Source organism: Cyclopterus lumpus, chromosome 21, assembly GCF_009769545.1.
Source record: "Cyclopterus lumpus isolate fCycLum1 chromosome 21, fCycLum1.pri, whole genome shotgun sequence".
In the NCBI taxonomy this organism is placed as follows: Eukaryota; Metazoa; Chordata; class Actinopteri; order Perciformes; family Cyclopteridae; genus Cyclopterus; species Cyclopterus lumpus.
Window position 1 is genome coordinate 20,092,828 of NC_046986.1, and position 20,560 is coordinate 20,113,387.

General features: G+C 43.7%; 1 protein-coding gene across 3 annotated transcripts in view; it reads right to left on the minus strand.

The window, feature by feature from the left end:
- Positions 1–14,323, minus strand: part of adarb1b (adenosine deaminase RNA specific B1b) — a 98,489-nt gene extending 84,166 nt beyond the window's left edge. For 2 of the 3 annotated variants that reach the window (XM_034561759.1, XM_034561761.1), the window contains exon 1: positions 14,091–14,302. The gene's annotated coding sequence lies outside the window, so the exon portion shown is untranslated. Of the gene's footprint in view, positions 1–14,090 lie in introns of all 3 variants that reach the window. The other variant, XM_034561758.1, reaches the window with a different exon arrangement.
- Between the last annotated feature and the right edge of the window lie 6,237 nt (positions 14,324–20,560).

Sequence of the window (20,560 nt, forward strand, 5' to 3'; positions counted from 1 at the left end):
TCGCGACGCTGGTGGTGGAGGAGGAGGATGGGGGGGGGGGGCATGCAGATATGACCCCTTGGCAAACAGGGCTCTTTATTTTGTTTAAACAAACGGGAGTCTTTTTTGTTGTTGTTGTTGTTGTTTGTTTTTTAAGGTCGATAAGAACAAAGAAATAATTTTAAAAAGCGGCTCAAACAGCACAAACCCTACTGTAAACACAGACAGCAAATCCCTGTGTAGTATACACAAAAATAAGGGCTCTGCAGCAAGAGTACACACACATCCACAGAACAAGGTAATGAAGTGTGCGCCAATGATTGGACAGAACCCCTGGGAGGCACAGCACAGCACTATCACTGCTACAGAGGTGAGTAATAGGGCTGCTACGTCTTCCTCTCCAAAAACCACTGGCGCTGCCTGCTGACGCATTCTGCTGGAGTCTGCAGCTCACGTTCTGCAGCCTGTAGCGAAACTGTTCGAATGCAAAGCCCCTCGTGTGGGGGACTTGAATGCCTCCTTCAGATCTGGGCCTGGCGAACATGTGCCATGCTGCTTTGGATGAATTATAAGAGGTCTGTTTACTGCGACGACTGTGGACGTGCCATCGGGTCAGAGGTTATGTGATACCGGATAACAATAGAGTTCTTCAATTGATACCACCCCCCCCCCCGCCATAATGTGAATGGACGCAGTGTGTGTGTGTGCGCACAGCTGTGGAGCGGTTAACCGTCTTCCGACCCACGGGGGGGGGCCGGGGCGGGACTACGTTATAGAACGTTCACCCCTTCCGGTTCCCTCCCAGGTTAGAACCGTTTGCTCTGTCAACTGCGCCACCAATGTTAGCGCAATTAGCCACTAGCTGCTGCTCAGGGAAGTCCCGGCCGTTTGGGTCGCAGCTGCTGCCAATCACGCGTTTTAAAGCTAAAACCGTTAAAATGGTCAAATTATTTTTTTCACACAGCTGGGGCAATAAAGAATCAAATGCAGGCATCTTTAGACTATGAGGTTTCAAAGCTACGTGTTACAGGATTATTTTGGTCGATACCTTAAAAGATATTACCGACATATGGACTATATAGCTTACCAATGACCCAAGAGCAAGAAAACCAGTGCATATTCACATTTGACAAAACTCAAGCCAGTGTATAGGAATCTTTGCTTTTAAATTATTTATTATAATTCTATAATTATCTTCTAATAGACCAAACATAAATTGAAGACGTCAGGGCCTGACCTAGGTTCAGTATCGGTGCAAATATAAAAAAGGTACTCGCAGCACGGCACAACATTTTGTTACATGAGAACGCCCTGCCATGGCGTCCTAATTCTACCGCCTGTCTCTTTTTTTACAAGACCATTTCAGCGACAGTTATGAAGGAATATCCATAACAGAAACTTCCTGCTTGGCCTGTGCTCGCTTAAGTAATAGCTGTTTATAATAATATCGAGACAAGCAGCTCAGCAAGCTGCCAAAACTGTAATTTAAATCGAAGTGTAAAGAGAAGCAGCCAATCTGTCCCTTTGGATCCCAAACAAACCGGAGTGTTACTGAAAGTGTTGTTCCCAGACTTTCAAATGGCCCTCGGACTGCCATTTCAAAAAAAGGCAGCGCTTTGTGTGTGTGGTGTGGTGTGGTGTGGTGTGGTGTGTGTGTGTCTGTGTGTGCCCCGTCAGCCTGACAGCACACTCTCTACTGTCCATGTAGGTCATCGGGTTGGTTTACGACACAGCTCAATAGTTTCGCTTAATTGATAGACAATCACCCTGGTAAACACAATTCGTCTGCAGGGGCCACTGTATTTACCCCAGAGGTCTTTTGCACTACATTAGTCATGCCATACAAATAAGGCTACACACTCTAACTTTGATCAAAGATGTTTCTCTTTTCTTGTTTTTCCAGCACTTTAGATTTAAAAATAAGGACACTTCAAAATGCATGTCCATAAGTGGTGAAATGCTAAAGCTGGTATTCCAATAATAGCAGACTTAATTAATAGCCAGAGGTGGCCAGAAATAAATAAATAAAAAGGCTTGCATGATGAAGTCATTGTGGTCGACGGCGCTATGTCCATCAGTGCAGCGCCGCACGTTGCTTCCCTGAGTTTTAACAGAAAGAAATGTTTCACTGACTTTATATCTTTTACTATTTTCACTTTTCACTATTTTTCTTCGATCGGCGTTGAGAGATGAAAGTCAACACTTCCTCTAGATATGTCATAACGCCTACCTAATGGAAGGTTAGAATATTTTAGTGTGGAACATGTGTATAGCTTAACGGTCCGAGAAGAGAACCGGAGACATGGCAACTTGCACTGCTTGAATTAATGCTGCGGAAATACACGACTGAAATTATCACGACAACAGATGTACATGAAGGCAGTGTTGAGCATTAACGTTATATGTATATCAATTACCATTAAAAGCCTGTTTCTTGTAAAAATGTAAACTAAAAGCCTGGTTGTCTTTAGGTAAATAAAGAAACTTTTTTTTTTTTTTTTTTGCACGTACATGTCTTTATGGAATTATTTTGTCTATAGTTTTTTAGGATCCAAATTCAGCTACATTAAAGCTGAAACTATCTAAACACTTGTTAGATTGATTGCCAAAATGTCCCACCATCAGTCGACCCCTTTACACTTTGTGACATCAATAAACACAGCACCGACTCTCTGCTCGGAGCCCGTGGGATAAGAGTTTAATTTAATATTCACTAATACTCTCCAGGAGACTCCCGATTTTCACTTAAGAAAAACAAAAGCCGTGTGCAAGACGCACACAAAAGGACACACGCGCGCGCAGGCCGGCTTAATCTTATGCTGCACCTTAAGGTGTTGATGGAAATGTAAGCCTCTTAAAAGAAAGAAAAGCTGCTGATGAACTTCGGCGCCGCGCAGTACACGTTGAAGAAGTGTAAGATTCGGGGGGTGCCGAGAACTCACGCGTCCTAATTTAGGCACATCTTTCATCACCGCTCGGTCGGAGTGAGAGGTTGCGCAGCCTGGGGAGGGAAAGGTTCTCAACCACGGGAGTAACGAGGAGCATGTGATTCAGAGTGCGTGCGTTCGCCAGTGGAGGGATGTCTCATGGGCGGGCAAGCACACAAACTGACAGAAGGGCGAAGCCGAAGTGACATTACAGAAGCCTCTGACCGGAGAAAGAAAAAAAGAAAAAACACGAGGATGATTCGTGCAATTCACAAATAAAGCCAGCTTTTTTATTTCCCCCAACTAAAAGCTTTTGTCAAAGTAAAGAGGGCCGCGAGAGCGAAAGAGACCCGTTTGACTGCCGGCGACGAACTTCGATGGGGATCCGATGTGTCCGGATGACAAGTCAAAAGGCTGAGAGCCAGAGTTGTGCTGACAACTAAGCAAGTTCTACTGCCCCCAAAAAAGAACAGTTCAAAAGCAAGGCCACGCTGGGAGACTAACGCACTGCAATTAGATCTCTATGAGAATTCTTCTTATACCACGAGTTGGTAACACACCATTTGGACTGGGGGGGGGTTGCAGAACACTGGTTGGAACGTTGCTTGGAAACGTCCGAAGCCGCTACAAAGACAAATATAGGGGCAGAAATTTGGAAGTGGCTCGTCACAGGGGTAAGATGGTTTTTGCACCAACTGAAAGCGGTAACGGCTGCTGCTATGGTAACGCCACCTTACGCCACGCGTCATCCGACGTCGTGATGCAGCCGTCATATGCATTTACCGTTTCCTTTAGGCACGACTGAGCGAGCGAGTGGCTTTAACAAACGTTACAGGCGGTTGGGGGTTAAATGGTTTCAATCATTTCTCTTACAAAACACACAGTTGCTTATCTACACTGCTTGTTACTCCAGCGGTGACGTCAACCCATGTCATAATGATCGTTTAAAGTTAAGTGCTTAATTAAAAAAATACTGATTCTTCAGTTCAGGGAAAGGGTTGCTGTGGGGTACAGGGATCAAATTAGTTTATTTGCAATTGATAAATGAGTTGCTAGATTAAAATCGACAAATGAAACAAAGTCCTTAGATTAGATCAACCAATTAAAAATGAGGCGATAATTTGGATACATGCAATGGTGTAGTTAGAAATACATTACTGTCGACATCTAAAACAGAAAGGCATGCTGTATATATTTGAACAAATGACACCAAAACAAGAGCAGTCCAAAATGAACATAACCATTATTATTATTAGCTAGTCTGACGAGATATACTATTGGAGTAGCTCGTAAAAAACATTCAAAAATATGTATAAAACCAAAAATGCTGTGCGGAAGCTTTTTGCAGGTTTCCTGCCAGCGTTCTGTGAGAACTCTTAAAAAAACAAAAACAATCAGCAATAGGCCAAAGGATCAGCTGGTCGTAAAGACTTTACATGCAGTCATCAAAATCAGTTGCTGTCAATCGGATTTCCTGGGATCATCCGTACTCTCTGCTATGGTCTCTCAACTAGAAACCCCTCAGTGACCGCCACTGGGAGGAAATACCATGGGAACCGTCTGCACAACCACATTTACAAATATCTTTTTGTTGTTGGTTTCTTATTGGAAAACCTAACACGACTATACAGTTCTGTCAGAAAGCGTGCAAACCTCAGTTTTCTTTTCTAAAATCATTTCAAAAAAAGGCAGCGCTTTGTGTGTGGTGTGGTGGGGAGGCCTATTTTCATGATTTGTTTTTTTTGCAGAGCAAATGACCTGCAACTTTAGACACGTAGAGACAGACAACAGAGAACATTCCACTGAGGCACACGCAGACTTTCCACTCCTGAAAAAGAAAACAACACGGCCGCTATCTGTCGTAAATGCGGGCTGAGAAAAATGTCCAGAAATTGAAAGACTTGTCCAAAGCATTTCTCGGAATTAATGTTACATATATTAAATTGAATACCGTGGCCAGGCCAGCAAGTATTTATTTTGCGTGGCACAATGTCATTAAAAATAAATAAAAGAATGCCGAGTGCTCCATGTGGGACAAATCTCCCCATTTCCTGCCTGTGACTTACAGTATGTGATCTTAAGCGTCTCCCAGGTGGCCAAACCTTTTTTTCCGATTATACGGAGCATTTTGTCAAGAGATTTCATGAATATCTTTAAAACGCCGCGTGGGTGTGTTTTATAAGATCGTTTCTGAAAGCACGTGGCGCCGCATCGCTGCTGCAGCTCCTCTACGAGCACTGACACAAATTGCCCAGGGCCAGAACAAATCCTGACCTGTTTTATAGAAACAAAAAGGGATCAAATTAAAATGTTCCCACTGAGTGAACAGAGTACACAAATATGCCCCCATGGGCCGGCAGCACCTGCTACGCTCTGCTCTCTGCGCCCCTCCCCCCACCTTCTCTGAATTGTGTTTAGATAAACTGCAGCATCTCTATTGGCTCTAAAATATTAAAAAATTTAAAAAAAACCCTGACCAGAGATTTAAAAAGCAGTGTGTGTTTGTGTAACTTCCAAAGGATTTCTTGTTAACTAACCAGATCACACTAGTTCGTGGACAGCGATCAGGCCAATAACGACTCAAACAGCTGGATCGGGTATTGGTGACAATAAGGGCCAAGCCATTCAATGTTAATAAACTGTAAACATTTTACACTGGATTTTTTAAATTCCTGTTTAACTTTTTACCAATCTGTTGCTACATCAGGTTCCCACTTGCAATTTCTGTTAATTTTAAGTTAAGTTACACCGAGCTGTGGTCCAATTTATTATTTTAATATCAAATGACACAGTCCATCTACACATCAGTTTGTAGGGTTACGTTATAAAAGCCCCGTTCTCAAAACGGTTCTTGACAGTAGATCCGAGCCAAAGTTCAATCCAACGTGAGCGTGATGTGTACTTTACTTGTTGTCAGGGACTTCAAATAGGCCCTGAGGGATCCCTCTACTAGCCCCAACAGATATAGGAAAATACCATAACACCCTTAGTTTATCAAAACCAATAATCCGGTCTAGAACTAAAACACGTTTTGCTCAATTCTCAAACATCATAGCTATAACAACAAAAGGCAGCGAGGGGCTGGAAGGGCTGTTCTTTTACAAAGAGCATTTAGCCAGTAGGTATTGTGGTTAATTGAGGAAGTCTATCTCAGACGGCCGGGGCTTGACCTCTTCGCCATGAGTCACCCCAGCACAGACGAAAGCGCACTCTACAGGCCAAATCTGAGCACCGTTAACCCTTTCAGATGGGAGCGTGGCAGTGAGCTCGCCCAGGACGGTGCACTAAGAGGCACTCTATTTTTCCTAATCTTGCTCCTCCTTTTACTTCTATGTTTAGCCATATCACCAAGGAATCTGTGCACAGAATCTTTTCAGACATTCAAAAGTTCAAAGAGAAGTACATTGAAGGTAGGGCTGGGCGATGTGGCCAAAATTCATATCTTTATTACGACGTATATTACAATATAATTGCACGAATAGATATTCTAATTAACATTACCATATGGGAAATCATATTTGTGCATACTGAATTAAATACTTGACAAATGAAAAGCACATAGTATTTCTCTCAGTTCAAGTTACTGTGAGAAACTTTCAACTGGTGATGAAACAGTCTCAAATTAATACTGATGTCTCAATATGACCTCCATAATTAAACAAGATAAATCAGAGAGAAGATCGATTCCTAAAGCTCGTCATCGGTGCCACCAGGTTGGATTCCGCGCAAATCAGATGAAATCGTGCAGGTTCACCTGAAACTCCTTTGGCTCAGAGTCCAGCGGGAGCAGGGCTTCTTCTAGCCGGGAGCACCAACACCACGCTGCTGGAGAACCAGGTCGTATTGAGGGAAGGGATGGCGCAGGAGAACCGGAACCAGGACTGCGCATAGCACCGTCAGCCGGATGCTGCAGTAAAATCTGAGGTTTTTGTAAAAGGGATTCCAGTGGGTTGAAACACTACCTCTTTCGGCCACAGGGGCCGCCAAAAACACAAAATGAAAGTTCCACGTAGTAACTTTAATGAAGAACTTTTGTGCAAAACTATCATAACATAACTAGATATTTGCAGCTTATTTGTTTACATGCACACAATTAGTAATCAGATTAAGGAAATAGTTGGATTCAAGTCAGTTTCATGACACTTTGAGAAATTTGAGTTAGAATGCGCTTGTTGTCATCGATTTAGACAACATAGCTGTATCTCAATACAGGAATTTGATTTACAGTTCTACTGAAAGACAATAAATTATCATATTGAATTATCTGGCCGATAACTCAATCCCGTTAGCTCCAAAAGCACAAGGCCTCGGAGCAGAGTGGTGCTTATAAAACAAGAAAAGAACACAGCTACTCCATGTGGCCTGCATTATTGATGGACTTAGCCTAATCCCCTGCGAATACATGTACAGCCACATCATGACACAATCCATGTTTTCGGGGGTGATACACACATGGTGAGCAGCAATGACGTGAAACCTTTGTGCGGCTGTCTGTTATGCATACGTTTGCAAAGCCTGCGTAAGACAGTGTTGAAAAAAAAGAAAAGCACACTGTGGCTATACTGAGCCTCGTGGCAGCACACTATAGCCACACTCAACGGCCATGTGGCATTTCCTCAAGGATGCTGGAGATCCACTGCCAGCTCATGGAAACGCGATGACAGGTACACTTCTGTCATGCGCACAAGTGCACACGTCTGAGAGAAGTAGTGATAAACTCCAGCATCTTGACAGGATGTGCTGTGTGAATGCTTTCCAACGGTTGAATTTTAACTTTAATACGAGATGTGAGGTAAAATACTTCTAGAGGGGAAACAAGGCTGGTTTATAACGTGGTGTGGAAGAGCCAAACAGTTGTCGACTCTGCTGTGAAAAAAGCAGTTGTCTTCTTTTTTCACAGCAATATAAAAACGGATGGCGAGAATTATGACATGATTTGAAGAAAAACATTTGGAAAATATCAATAACCAGCAGCGAAGCATTTCTGCCAATGAGTTGTCCAATCAACTGCGAGAGGCCGAGTCCTGGTGGCTTGTCCTGCCCTTTGTAGTGTTAATACGCGAGGGTGTGTGTGTGTGCAGCATCGACTGTACCGTTGCATTCACGCACTGATGCTAACCTGGTCTGGCGTATGCATTAGCCCCTTCCCCTTTTTCCTCTGACGAACACACATCTTTAGTGAAAGTGAAAAGAGGTTACAACATTCCTCAACTAACAAAACAACAAAGCAAAAGACTTGTTGTTGTTGTTGTCCCCAAAGCAAAGAGTGTTAAATTATGCATTCAGGAGTGTATCGCAAATTCAATGTACATACTGCATGCAATTCGGTGACGGGGGTGATGGGGCGGCACTGATGTGTCTCTCCCCTCAGGGAAGTCCAGAATGTATTAGCCATGCAAGCCTAGGTCATGCTGCTTTATCCGAATAAAATAAAACTACCATGCACCATCCTCACTCCATTGTCCAAAGTTGCAGCCTTTTGTGCTGATATATACAGTCTGATCTGGAATACCCCTTTACTTGGGCCTGTATCTTATAGTAAAAGGGATTGCTTTAGCAGAAAGCCGGCGCCGACTCGGCTTAGTGTGACATGAAGGTCTGATTTCCATGTGATCCACAAATGTCCTTTTTCTTTGTTTTTTATTTTAGTTTTATGTTGGTCTGAATAGCAAAGTGCACTTAACATGGCATGGCGAGAAAGGAGTTGCTTTGGTACACTTTGTACTGACAAATAGCAGGAAATTAGGTACGCTACAAAATGCAAAAAGTTGTTCCCTTTCCTACAAAACAAGCTTTACCTGAAATAGATGAAAAAGTTAAATACAAATTGAAATTTTTTAAAAAGCTTGGTGCACTATTTGGCTTCTGAAAGGGTTTCCGGAGTGGTAGGGGAAGTGTATGCATACGTACGTACAAATACATTATACATCGCTGCTTTGTTGGAAGGTCAAACACAATCTCCACAAGCTACTTTATTCAAGCCATCATTATATCTGTGCAATACACCATAGATAAATGCATGCCCTTGACCCTTTACTTTCTCAGTGGTTATGTGGAAGAGTTTTATTCAAATGAATAAAAAGGCAACCACGGCTTTCTAACCGTCTCAGATTAATACAAAATGATGATGTGCATCTTTGATACCCTGTTCACAACTGTGGGTACATGACTTTGACACTAACATACATAGACTGATATCCAATACCACCCTGCCTGCTCGTGCCGAGGCGTTGACACTGGTACATAGCGTGTATTTAGTAACAAGAAGCCTTGAGCAAACATCGTATATGACAGAACAGATATTTGACTTCATTTTACGAGAGTGGCCAGTTTCAATCAGTCTGTGTAAAACATACTAATTTGAACTGCAGGGCACAACGGAATTGTGACTCCCGAGCCCCTCTGCCTGCGGAAGCTGCCGTCAGTTCCAGACCGTTTCATTTTAATGTCAACTATCGCGTTTATGTTTTAGGTTGTTTTTTTTTTCCCCCCTGACGGTGCGCTCATGTGTAAATAATAAAAATTAGTAATCAAATCATTCATGGAGCCGAGCAAGTCACAGCATTTTCTAAAACGCTGCACTGAGAACATTTCAGTGCCTATAACCCACAGATACAGACATTGAAACTGTAGTAGTGCTGCCGATGTGATGTTGATATACAGTCTAAAGCTCATGTCAACGTCTACTTTTGCATCGAACGTGCAAAACATTAGGGGGAAAAATAAATAAATAAATTAGGCAAGACTTTGAGTTGCTAGAAGAGACCCAGCAGACACGTAGCTGAGTCGCGCTGCTCGCTGCTCTGACCTCTTAATGCCGACGCAGTAATAATAAATAATAAAAAAGTAAGCGCATACTCACACAGCCTGTACTTACACAATAAAACAAAGCGCTGTACGAAGCCTCTCAAATCAAAACATTATTTGTCCAGATTGTGCCCACATGCCGTCCACGCCTGAACTCCGATCTGAACTCAATGTAGGGGGAGCTCACCAGCAGAATGCGATTGAGCGTGAGGACCCAAACGCGAGTGAGGTCCGAACCTCGCTCGCCACCTTGACAGTGAGCGCGTCCACAAAAGTTAACTTTGAAAGGGACAAACGCAACCACAGTCAGCGACCCCTCTGCGTCTCGTCCGCATCAGAGCAGACGTGTCTTCTCACAGGAACTGGGGCCGCTTCTAATACACTGTGGACCTCTCGTTTAGACTCAAAGCCACTTTTTAAAGCTCTAAACTGATAACGGGTCATGAGCGACCGCCCTGCCTTTTCCCCTTACAAGTGCTTCCTGTCCCCTCTTAAAACCTTTTTTTCCCCAATTCTAGCTGCCGTTTGCTCAGATCTACCGATAGCCAAGTGGGGGTGAAGAAAACAGGATGTGCGTGTCAGGAAAAAACACACAGCACAAAGGATGCGCAGCTGGAAGCGACAAATGGTACGCGAGTGGCCACTGATAACGAGCGTGCAGGAATTCAAAGAGAGTTTGGTGAGTTTGACTTCCCCCAGGGAAATATGTTCTTTTCCAAGCGCCATCAGACAAACAAAAAACACGCATCCCTGAAGCTGGCCGGCTTGTTTTCCATCCACATCAGAATTCAAGGAAGTGCAAGTCAACTGAGCTGAACTTGGTCCCACAGACCTTAGGATTTTTTTTTAGCAGCACTGCGGGGGAACGAAAGTATGTTCAGGAAGGCACTCTGTTGTGGAGGCAGCTAGGACAGACTTTATTTCAGGGGTACCTGCGCATTCAAATAGTTTGGCTTGCAAACAAATATGTTGGCCGGTCTAGAAGGTGCTCCTCTCGCCAAAAGGGACAATTTGCCAAAATTTTGGCCGGTAGTTATTTGGTCTGGCAAAAAAAATTATAATAATTCACGACACAAACCCTAAACTAGGGGAAGAAGGGACAGTTAGAGAAACCGACAAAGAAAACGTGCCCCTTCTTAAAAAAGTTGATTATGAGGTCATGTTAAGGTCATCAATCATGGGTCTTTGTAGGCCTAAATGTGTGCAATGCGAGCAAAAACACTCAAAGTACCCAGCAGCTTCTTCCAGTGTGTTTTGCTCATCACTACCCATCAGCCATCGCTGCATAGCGCCTTACCCATGATGTGTTCATCAGGGCTTTTGGTTGCCTTCAGTTATGCGTTACAGGAGCATGAAAAAAGAAAGGGGGGAGAATCCTCTGACAGCCAGTGACAATTCATCAGCACGGGTAGCAGCAGCCTAGCAGCAGCCTCCCCACGACCACAGAGCTAGTGCAGCACCTCAACTGCAAACAGCTTTCTTGGGAAGGCACGACGCAGCAGCGCTGGCTGAACTTTGCTCTTTCACACACACACACCCACAGTCAGCACTACACTGTGCCTGGTCTAAGCAGATTGTTTCCCCTCTTTAAACTTGTCACCTCAGCAAGTGGAGTTCTGCAGCAGTTTGTCAAATATACACGGTGGGGTCTTGTGTATAGCCGGCCCTTCGGCTTAGCTTTGATCAGTATTTGCTCCGCGCCCCCCCAACAGTATTTAGTTTCAGACGACTACTCGCGACTGTATTTTGCAAAAAACCTCAATTACTCCTTTTAACTCGCCACATCAGCCAAATTGCTTATCCCGCACAGCTGCGAGTGGATTCAATCACTCCGCATTATTTCTTGAAGCGAAGGCAAGAGTTTGTTGGGAAAATGCTTCTCCTTTGCATTGTTTTTCTGCAACAAAAAAAAAAAATGTGTGCTGCATTGTTTGAAAGAAAAATAGAAAAGGAAAAGAAAATGTGAGCCTGTTGACTCGTGGTTAACTCAGAATGGGGGGAACACCACTGGGCTCGAGAGCAAACTTTGTTACACTCATTCATTCATTATTATTTCAAACGGTCTTTCTTCAAGGAAGTGATGACACCAAACAAATCACGCACACAAACAAACAACTAGTTCATGGTCAGGTGCAGTGTAAGCGCGGAACTTCTTCTTTCTGGCTTTTCTCTGACTGATGTGACTCTATGAAGCAACCCCGTGAGGAACTGTGAGAGGTTGGCTTGAAGTCCAGCTGGTCAGTTACAGTAATTAGCAAGCGTGGTGAGAAGCGCATCAGGCACAGGCAATACCGAGACTTGTAACGAATATTCATCATTCATCAGATAAGGAGGTTACGTTGAACCAGTGGAACCGGGGTCGGATAGCAATGGAGGTTTCATACACATAATGGAGGTCCACTTTTGCTTATATATATATATAATCACATACACAACTGAATTAAATGGGCCAAGGGGGTGCCTTTTGTAATATGTGAAAGCCTAAAAAGCCTGTTGAGGTAAAGACACATACTCTACACCATTCTCATTGAAACAACGGGCAAGTGGTTACATTGTATTCATCGTTTATGGCCACAATAAGTTGAAATTGAATGGAAAAGGAAAACAAGGAGCACTGTCAACGTGCAGATTTCAAGTTGTATATCTGCCTTTGAATTGATTGCAGCCAGCAACCAACGGTATCCCAGTGTGACAGCAATCACGGAGAAGATATATATATATATATTTTTTTCTTTCTCCCCTCCGGATACATATCGTGTCAGTGGAAAAAAATGTGCATGCGTTAAAACCATCGCGATACAGGTAATCAAAACGCCTGTACGACAAGCAGTACATTGCCCCAAAAATGATACCAGTATCACTATGCGAGACCATCGGTTTTCTTTCGTAAACTCAATGTTGATGCATAAAATGACCTGTTGTGACCTCTAAGATAATCCCAGCCTCAGCCAAACACACAACCACAAAGTACAGACAGACGTAGGGCTGTGTATGGCATTCCTACGTACGCTGACAATGAAGTGTGCGCCAACCAGTTGCTGAAAAATGCTATAAGAGATATAAGAGACCAAAACCAGGCTGCACACGTCTGTTTGACGTCTCAATACGGGGGTCGTTGGTGTTTACATGTTTGACTTGCTTTTGGACCAGCCTCTAGTGGCCATTTGAATGAACTGATGTTTTTGGCACTTTCGTGTTGGCTTAATTTCTTAGCAATCGAAGAGTCAACTAAGTACTAGTGAATCAGAGATGAACGGGTGGCTCCCTGACCAGCTAGCCTGCTCATGCCACCGTGCTTTCAGGCCACGCCTGTTACAGCCTTTGAGACTAATCGTACCCGCATCACTTGTCTGGCGACAGCACGTCCTGCAGCATCGCACAGACAGGTCGGACATCGGAAAAAGAGTTGTCACATGTTCACCCATTCAGTGACTGGCTAGTTAGCTTGCCCCTTTCCACCATGCTTTTTTGTTTCCAGCTCTAGAAACTGGTGTCAGGCGACTATACTTCTCCCCACTTGATGCAGACACACAACACAGCTGGATCAGTTGCAGGTCAGGGTGCATCTGGGGAAACGTCACTCTGGATTCCTCACTTGCAAAGATGTTAAAGGCAGGTATAGCAAAACAATTAAATAATAACAGTCACATGTTATCTTTGATCGCCACTGCGCTTGGGAGTCCAAGCAACAGGGGAATCAGTGTTGCTGACTTTTTTTCTTCTTATCATTATCCAATTGTGACACTTTCTGGACAGCGAAGAGGCGCTTTCAAAATACCTTGCAGGTTTGCACCGCACTGCGCGCGCGCGCGCGTGCGTGTGTGTGTGTGTGTGCGTGTGTATGTCTGTGTACATACACGTCACGTCTGCCCGCCGTCGTGCAATCGTTTCGACCTGCTCGCCATTCAACCGGGCTTATGCAAACGTGTGCGGCGGATCCGCGCACACCTGCATCCGCACTTGGGTATGTTGCAGCAGCTAGCATAGCATTCACATGACCGCATCCCTGCCGCGGATCGGGAGCAACATGATGCGGTCTCCCGGCTAGACCTTCGCAGGCACCGCTGACAGGGCAAAGCCGAGGTAAGATGACAGCCATAAATCCCACTGTAGCGCAGCACAAACACAGACACGCATGCGCGCGCGCGCACACACACACACACACACACACACACACACACACACGGGGTAATATCGCAACGCTCACAGAGGTAGAAGTACACGTTATGGTGAACCGCTGTTGTAATTCTGACAGGCGAGTAGCTGCGTCCGCTCAGACTATTATTACATAAACACAACCGGAACCCAAATCGTATCAGCAACCCCGTCCGCCTCATCCTCCGCAGCCCCGAAATAACACGCCAGGAGCCTACTCACGGTTTAGGGCTGCAACGGAAAGTTCGGGTTCTCGGACACGTTGGGGCTCTTCTCACTTCACTTCAAAACAAAGGTGGCCGTTTTCCTCCGTGTCGTCGCTGGCGTTGGAGGAGGAGGAGAAGAAGAAGAAGGGGGAACAAATGAACAGAGGGCTCGGGCTGTTGTACGGTCGCATGTACTGCAGTGTTCACGGGCTGCTGTCGGCATTCTCCTTCGTCTCGGTGTTTCCTCGCGGTGGGTGAACGGGATGGTGCACTAGCGCCGCCGAGCGGCGCGGAGTGGCCAAGGACGGGATCTTCGGAGCTTTAGGGAAACCGCCAGGTAAAAGATGTACTTCCACTCACGGCTTTTAAAAATATATAAAAACAAAACGGTGAACAAGTTAGCTTCTTATATACATTTTATGGAAACCACACTAAGGATGTACAGCATTTTGAACTAGTAAGATTACTGTTGCATGTTGTCATTAATCATTAAATATGTATTTCGGTCGCAACATTGAGACATAAGAAAGGCTTTGGGTAAGTATTTCTACACCTGAACCTTTCCTCATTGCTTCACCTGCACTGACTTTTACCTTCATGACTCACACTAACAATTAATTCCATGTTGGACATGACATATATAAATCATTTGCATTATATATTCCACTCACACAAATGTAGTTGGCAGGATTAAAGTCAGATTACTTAAGCAAAAAACTAAACTATATAAAAAGGAGTGTCACAATATCACCACATCCACAATTCCATTTGACTTGATTCAACTTTTGATTTTTCGATTATTAGTTGTGATGCATTAAGCTCAATAGATCAATGGTTTCATGCAATGACAACTTATTATTTATGTTTTCTTCTTTAAGAAAGAATGTACCACATTATATAGATGGTCAAATTTCATAACAATATGTTTAATTTACTCTTAAAACAAAAATAAGATTGATTCGGTGGCAGGAGGGTATACAACAGTACCTTGAGTTGTTCAAAGTTTAAAGTATGCACCCAGTGTCAGGGCCAGCCTTGTGTGTCTAGGGGCCCTAAGCCAGAGATGGTTGGGGGCCTTGCTCGCGCCCTTTTTATTTAGCAGTCATGTTAATACTAATACAGTGTTTGTATACAGGTAAAAAGATCATCTGATGATGCTAGTGCTAATTAAATACACTCACTGACTCAAAGTAAAGATGACTGCACTTGCCATTTTCTCTCTCTCTCTCTGTTTTTGCCTGAATGCTTTGTGGTGAAAATGTGAAAATGGCATTAATTGTGTTTGTCCACAAGGCGGCACCAAACCTACAGTATTAAAACATCTACTCTTGACGGATCCATTTGTTGTTTGATTATACAGCTCCAGCTCTTTCTTTTTTGCCATTGTACAACAAACCATCTCATCTGCCCTGAAGTCAGTGTAAACCATCAATTAATTAATTTAAACTTTGTTATAGGCATCTATTAACACAATTCAAATGATAAGGAAATAAAATATTGTATTTTTATGGAATAAAACAAATCTGAGCAGTTGGTTATTAGTACATTCAAAGAGATTTCATGTGAACACATCACGATAATGCTATAATATATCTTTGCCCTATTCTTGTTTTTACTGAACACAGCCTGAACCCAACATAATGTAACCAAATTAAACCTTTCGTTTGTTGGCAGTTAGCGGCGCTGCCATCGTTAGCGGCGCTGCCATCGTTGGCGGCGCTGCCATCGTTAGCGGCGCTGCCATCATTAGTGGCGCTGCCATCATTAGCGGCGCTGCCATCGTTGGCGGCGCTGCCATTGCTGGCACCTCTGCATCGTTTGTGCTCTTTCTGTCAATTTACACACGGATTGGTTGTTTGCGATGTAACATTATAAGAGATCGCTGACTAGAAAAGCATAAGTGCAGATCTCCTGTATTTCACACTGTGATGGTTAAGTTTAAACTGTGTAATTAGTCTGCAGTTCACATGCATGCCAAACCGAATCATGGATCAACGGGGGTCCATTACACCACTTCTGCCCGGTCAATTGTTTTTTCCAGTTTTAAGTCGAAGTTCTAATTCTTTCCATACTAATACATGTTTGCCATGATGGGGACTCGTTTCATGAGACTTCGACATTGCACCAATAAAGACCCAGTCATTCTGTCCCTCCGTGGTGAGCTTTGAGAAGCAGTGGACTCTGTCGTTCTGCTTTGAGTCAGAAATTATGTCTCACTTTTTCACCATTTGTTTCTAAATATGTCATGAGAGTGAATGCTTCTATTTAAATGAGACCTGGGGAATTCAAAGTCTCTCTCTATTTGTGCAGGACCGCTGCAAAAGTCAGTCTCTATTGGTCGGATAGATTTGATGGCCAATAAACTGCAGGAACTCACTTGGTGGATGAGTTGGACAGAGTTCCCAGAAACAGGAGACGTTGGTTGTCAAAGGTCCATTGGAGCTGTGGGGTTAAATTAGTCAGAACATGTTAAGCTACTTGTGTTCACACAATTACACGTTCTAACAGAGATAAAGACATTGTGAAAACAAACAGGGAACTCACCAACTCTATCACTGGAACCAGCCATAGAGGACAAAGATATGGGTATGACGGTGGGCCTGGTATACAATAAAAACAGTAACACTTATTGTGATTAGTTTATGGCATTATCTTAATCATTATAACATACAGTACATAGGATCGATTTAATGTAAACAACGGTCACGTATTCACAGAGCCAAATCTCTTGTATAACGTTTTGGCAATAAACAGTTCTGATTCCGATTCTTATTCTACAGTTAACTTACCAGCAACATCAGCTGCTGGGGTATCCCCTACACCTGAACCAGGAGCTGCAGTAGTCATCTCCAACTGGACAATTATAATAAGTAGAACACACAGAGTATATAAACAAGATAAATCACACAAGTACAAGAAGACAACACAGTGAATTTGGATTTTAACAGTTTTTTGTATAGGCTGGTACAGAAGACAAGAGGGAAACTTTCATTATCTGGTAAGTTTGACCCTACATTACCTTGTCCTTGATGTTTCTTTACTTCGTAAGCCTTATTCTTTTTTACGTTTTCACGGTCACTACCAAACCGGTGTTCACTCACTGAGGGAAGGAGGGATGGAGGGGGAGAGCAGCCACAAGCTGCTGCAACGTGTTACGTTGGTTGCCAGTTTTTGATTAAACAAACCCAATAACCATTGCCTGTCACCCTATAGAAGACGTAGCAATGAATATTACATTTGCAACAACAAGTAAGGTTGTCAGGTCAGAAAAAACACTCAATGTTTGGTGGCTACGGGGCCCTAAGCCACTTAGTTGGCTTATAGGCAGGGTCGACTCTGCCTAGAGCTCAAAGTGGGCTGGTACCATCGACCAGTGGTTCTCAACTTTTTATCATTGACTATAAATATTTTTCAAGTCCATTCTATCCTTCGCAAAGCATTTTTAGTTGAACAAAATATGTAATACACAGCGCAGTGTCTGATGTAATATATAAAATTGAGTTTATAAACTTACACTTGTATTTTATTGAATATTTATTAAATAAGGATTTTTGAATCGATGCAAGTTTTAAATATATTTTTTTACCAATCTCACATACCCCCTGGAGTGCCTTCACGGACCCCCAGGGGTACACGTTCCTCCATTTGAGAACCACTGCCATAGACTATACTGTATATAAGAAGTAGACGTAGTCTTCTTGACGTCACTCATTGGTTTGTGGACCGCCGTAATGAAGCCTCGAGTAAAGCAATTTTGCCCGGCACCATCTTGGAATTTGTCGGTCGCCATCTTGGCTTTAAAGAAGAATAAAGAAAAATAAAGTGTCTCGAGTATAGCTAGCTAACACTAACTTGATGCCGTCTTTCTAGACAGAGCATGTGCTGTTGCCCTCATGAGATGGCCGTCCTATGTTGTCCTTTGTCATGAATGCAGGTATGTTACAGTATGTTGTTCTATAGAGTGTGGAAATGTTTTAAACATGCAGATGGAGTATCTTCTATAGTCTACATGTTTATTCGGTTACACAATTGTTATTATAAAATGAAAAATATGTCCAGTGTGAGAAATCTGTATACATATATTTTTGATAATATATTTCTTTTGTATTTCTCCTCATACATTTAAGAGAGAGATTGTTTATGTTCTGTTACATTTATTTTATTCATATGTATTTAAACCCACTTTACCAGTTGTTCTCAAATGGGGGTACGTGTGCCCCTGTGGGTAAAATTAGCATCCATTCAATAAAATATAAGTGTAAGTTAATAAACTGAATGTTATATATTCTATATTAAATCAGACACTGATGGCACAACGCTGTGAATTACAAAAAATATTTTGCGCTGGTTAGGGGGTACTACATCACTGTAAAAGGTTGAAAACCACTGCACTATACAATCACTGTTTCATTGTACTAGTGTATTAAAACGGGTAACTCAGAGCAACGGGGGATTGGCTAGGTTACAAATGTGTGTATGTCAAAATAAAATAGGAAACTATGATAAGAAACAAAGAAAACACAACCTCAGATGCCTTCTGAGCAGCAGTCCCGCTGCAGTGGCTCGTGGCGGCTCTCATTTTTTGTTTAGAGGCAGACTGTTAAATTAGAAGATTTCAATGGCTAACATCTCCCTTAAAATTGCCCTGCTGGTCTTGGTTGTCTTTTCCAGTTTATTTTTAGGAAGGTCTCTCTCCAGCACACCTAGGTCCAAGTGCAGAAGAAAACATCCATGCATAGTAGCAGACACACGGCGCCCTCCCTTCGGGTTGTCGTCAGCGACAGCATCCACCAAAAATTGTCCACACTAAACTTTATTACATCAGAAATATTTAATTTCTGATTGTATCAGAGGGTTAGGGTCCCATCTGGAGGGTCCCCCTGCCGGTCATAGCCTCCACACTGCAGCTGCAGCCTCAAGCGACCTTGATCAGCCCCAAGCAGCTTCTCTCCAGCTGAATATGGATGAAATATCCGAGTCAGCCAAAACACTGTACAAATCCTGGAGGGTCCCTGCAGGCCATATACTGCCAAACGCAGCTACAGTCTCGCCAGCTTAGTACGGCTAGCTATAATCAAGTTGTCCAAAACAATGTAAAATGTACACCAAAAAAAATCCTTGTCCATAATATCATCTGCACTCATATTTCGCTGCTGAAAAACAAAGATTTTGAATGGCATTCAAAGATGCCACACTGCAGTTCTTCCTTGCTCTGAACACGATCTGGGACAAATTGGCCAGAGAGCTGGAGACTGGGGGGACTGGAGAGGGGAGAAACAGGGAGACAGGATGAACCCCTCCGGTGAGTAGCCAAGTAGACTATACCAAATGGCCAGAACTATTTCAGAGGGCGAGCAAGAGGACGACTTAGCGGGAATAACTAATCCGGAGGATGGACAGGAGGGCGACCAAGCTGACAGAGTTGTCCTGGAGGACGTTTATGAGGACAACCTAAATGCTGGAAAGAAAAGCAGGACCTTTTAAGGAGGCTGACAACAAGGGAGATTTGGCTATAATAAAAAGATGTGTCTCCCGAAGGGGCCTGGCTGCTGTATTTCTGGACCAGACTCTGGCGGCTAGATCTCTGGCGACTGTGGCACTGAGACCCGGGGCTATAAGGCTTGGGGCTCTGGGGACTGGAATTACAAATTGGACTCTGCTGGAACCAGGAGATACTGTGGAAACGCAGGAACTGGAGACACGTCAGCTTGAACCGCTGACACAGGAATTGGAAACTTTGGCTGAGGGCGCTGACACAGGAACTGGAGACACGGTGGCCTGAGCCCCCGGCTCTGAGATGTCTGCCCATGCAGCTGAGCAGCGGAGACCCTGGCTCGCCGGGCAGCTTAGGGTATTGACCTCTCATTTTGCTCCACTTAGTCCTTGGGTTGGACAGGAGTCTTACTGGCTCATGGCTAGCTGACTGTAAACGACAAGGTCCTACTCCATAAGCCAGATGGGTTTCCAGGAATGGGTTTTGGGCAGGGGCAGGCTTAAAAGCAGGGTGGAGACTAACCGTCTTGAGACTAGCAGGCAGATAGCTAGATGGTAGCAGGCTAGACAACTGGGGTTCAGCAGGATGCGAAGCATGCTGGAGGCATGCAGAGAATCAGGGGTCCAGACAGGTAAAGAGCTCTCCAGCCAAGGTATAGATAATACCACCTCTTTGAACCTTACTTGGAGCTCTACTCCACTCCCCAAACAAACAGAGGAGGGAATATTTCAGTTTGTAAATCTCCTCCTCAAACTATACATCAATAGTGGCCGGCTGAGTCTATAAGGGGACGTGCTCAACAAGCCTGTGTTCGTTTACTTGGACTTTCTTCAAATGCTGTGTGCAGCAACGAATAATATTATGAACCCAGACAGGAATGCGTCTGATGTTCCAACGTTTATGGGACTTCCAAAACAAGCCACTCCTCCTCTTTGGTGCGTCTAGCCCAAATGACGTGAGTAACCACAAATAGTCCGGCGAGTAAACTCCTG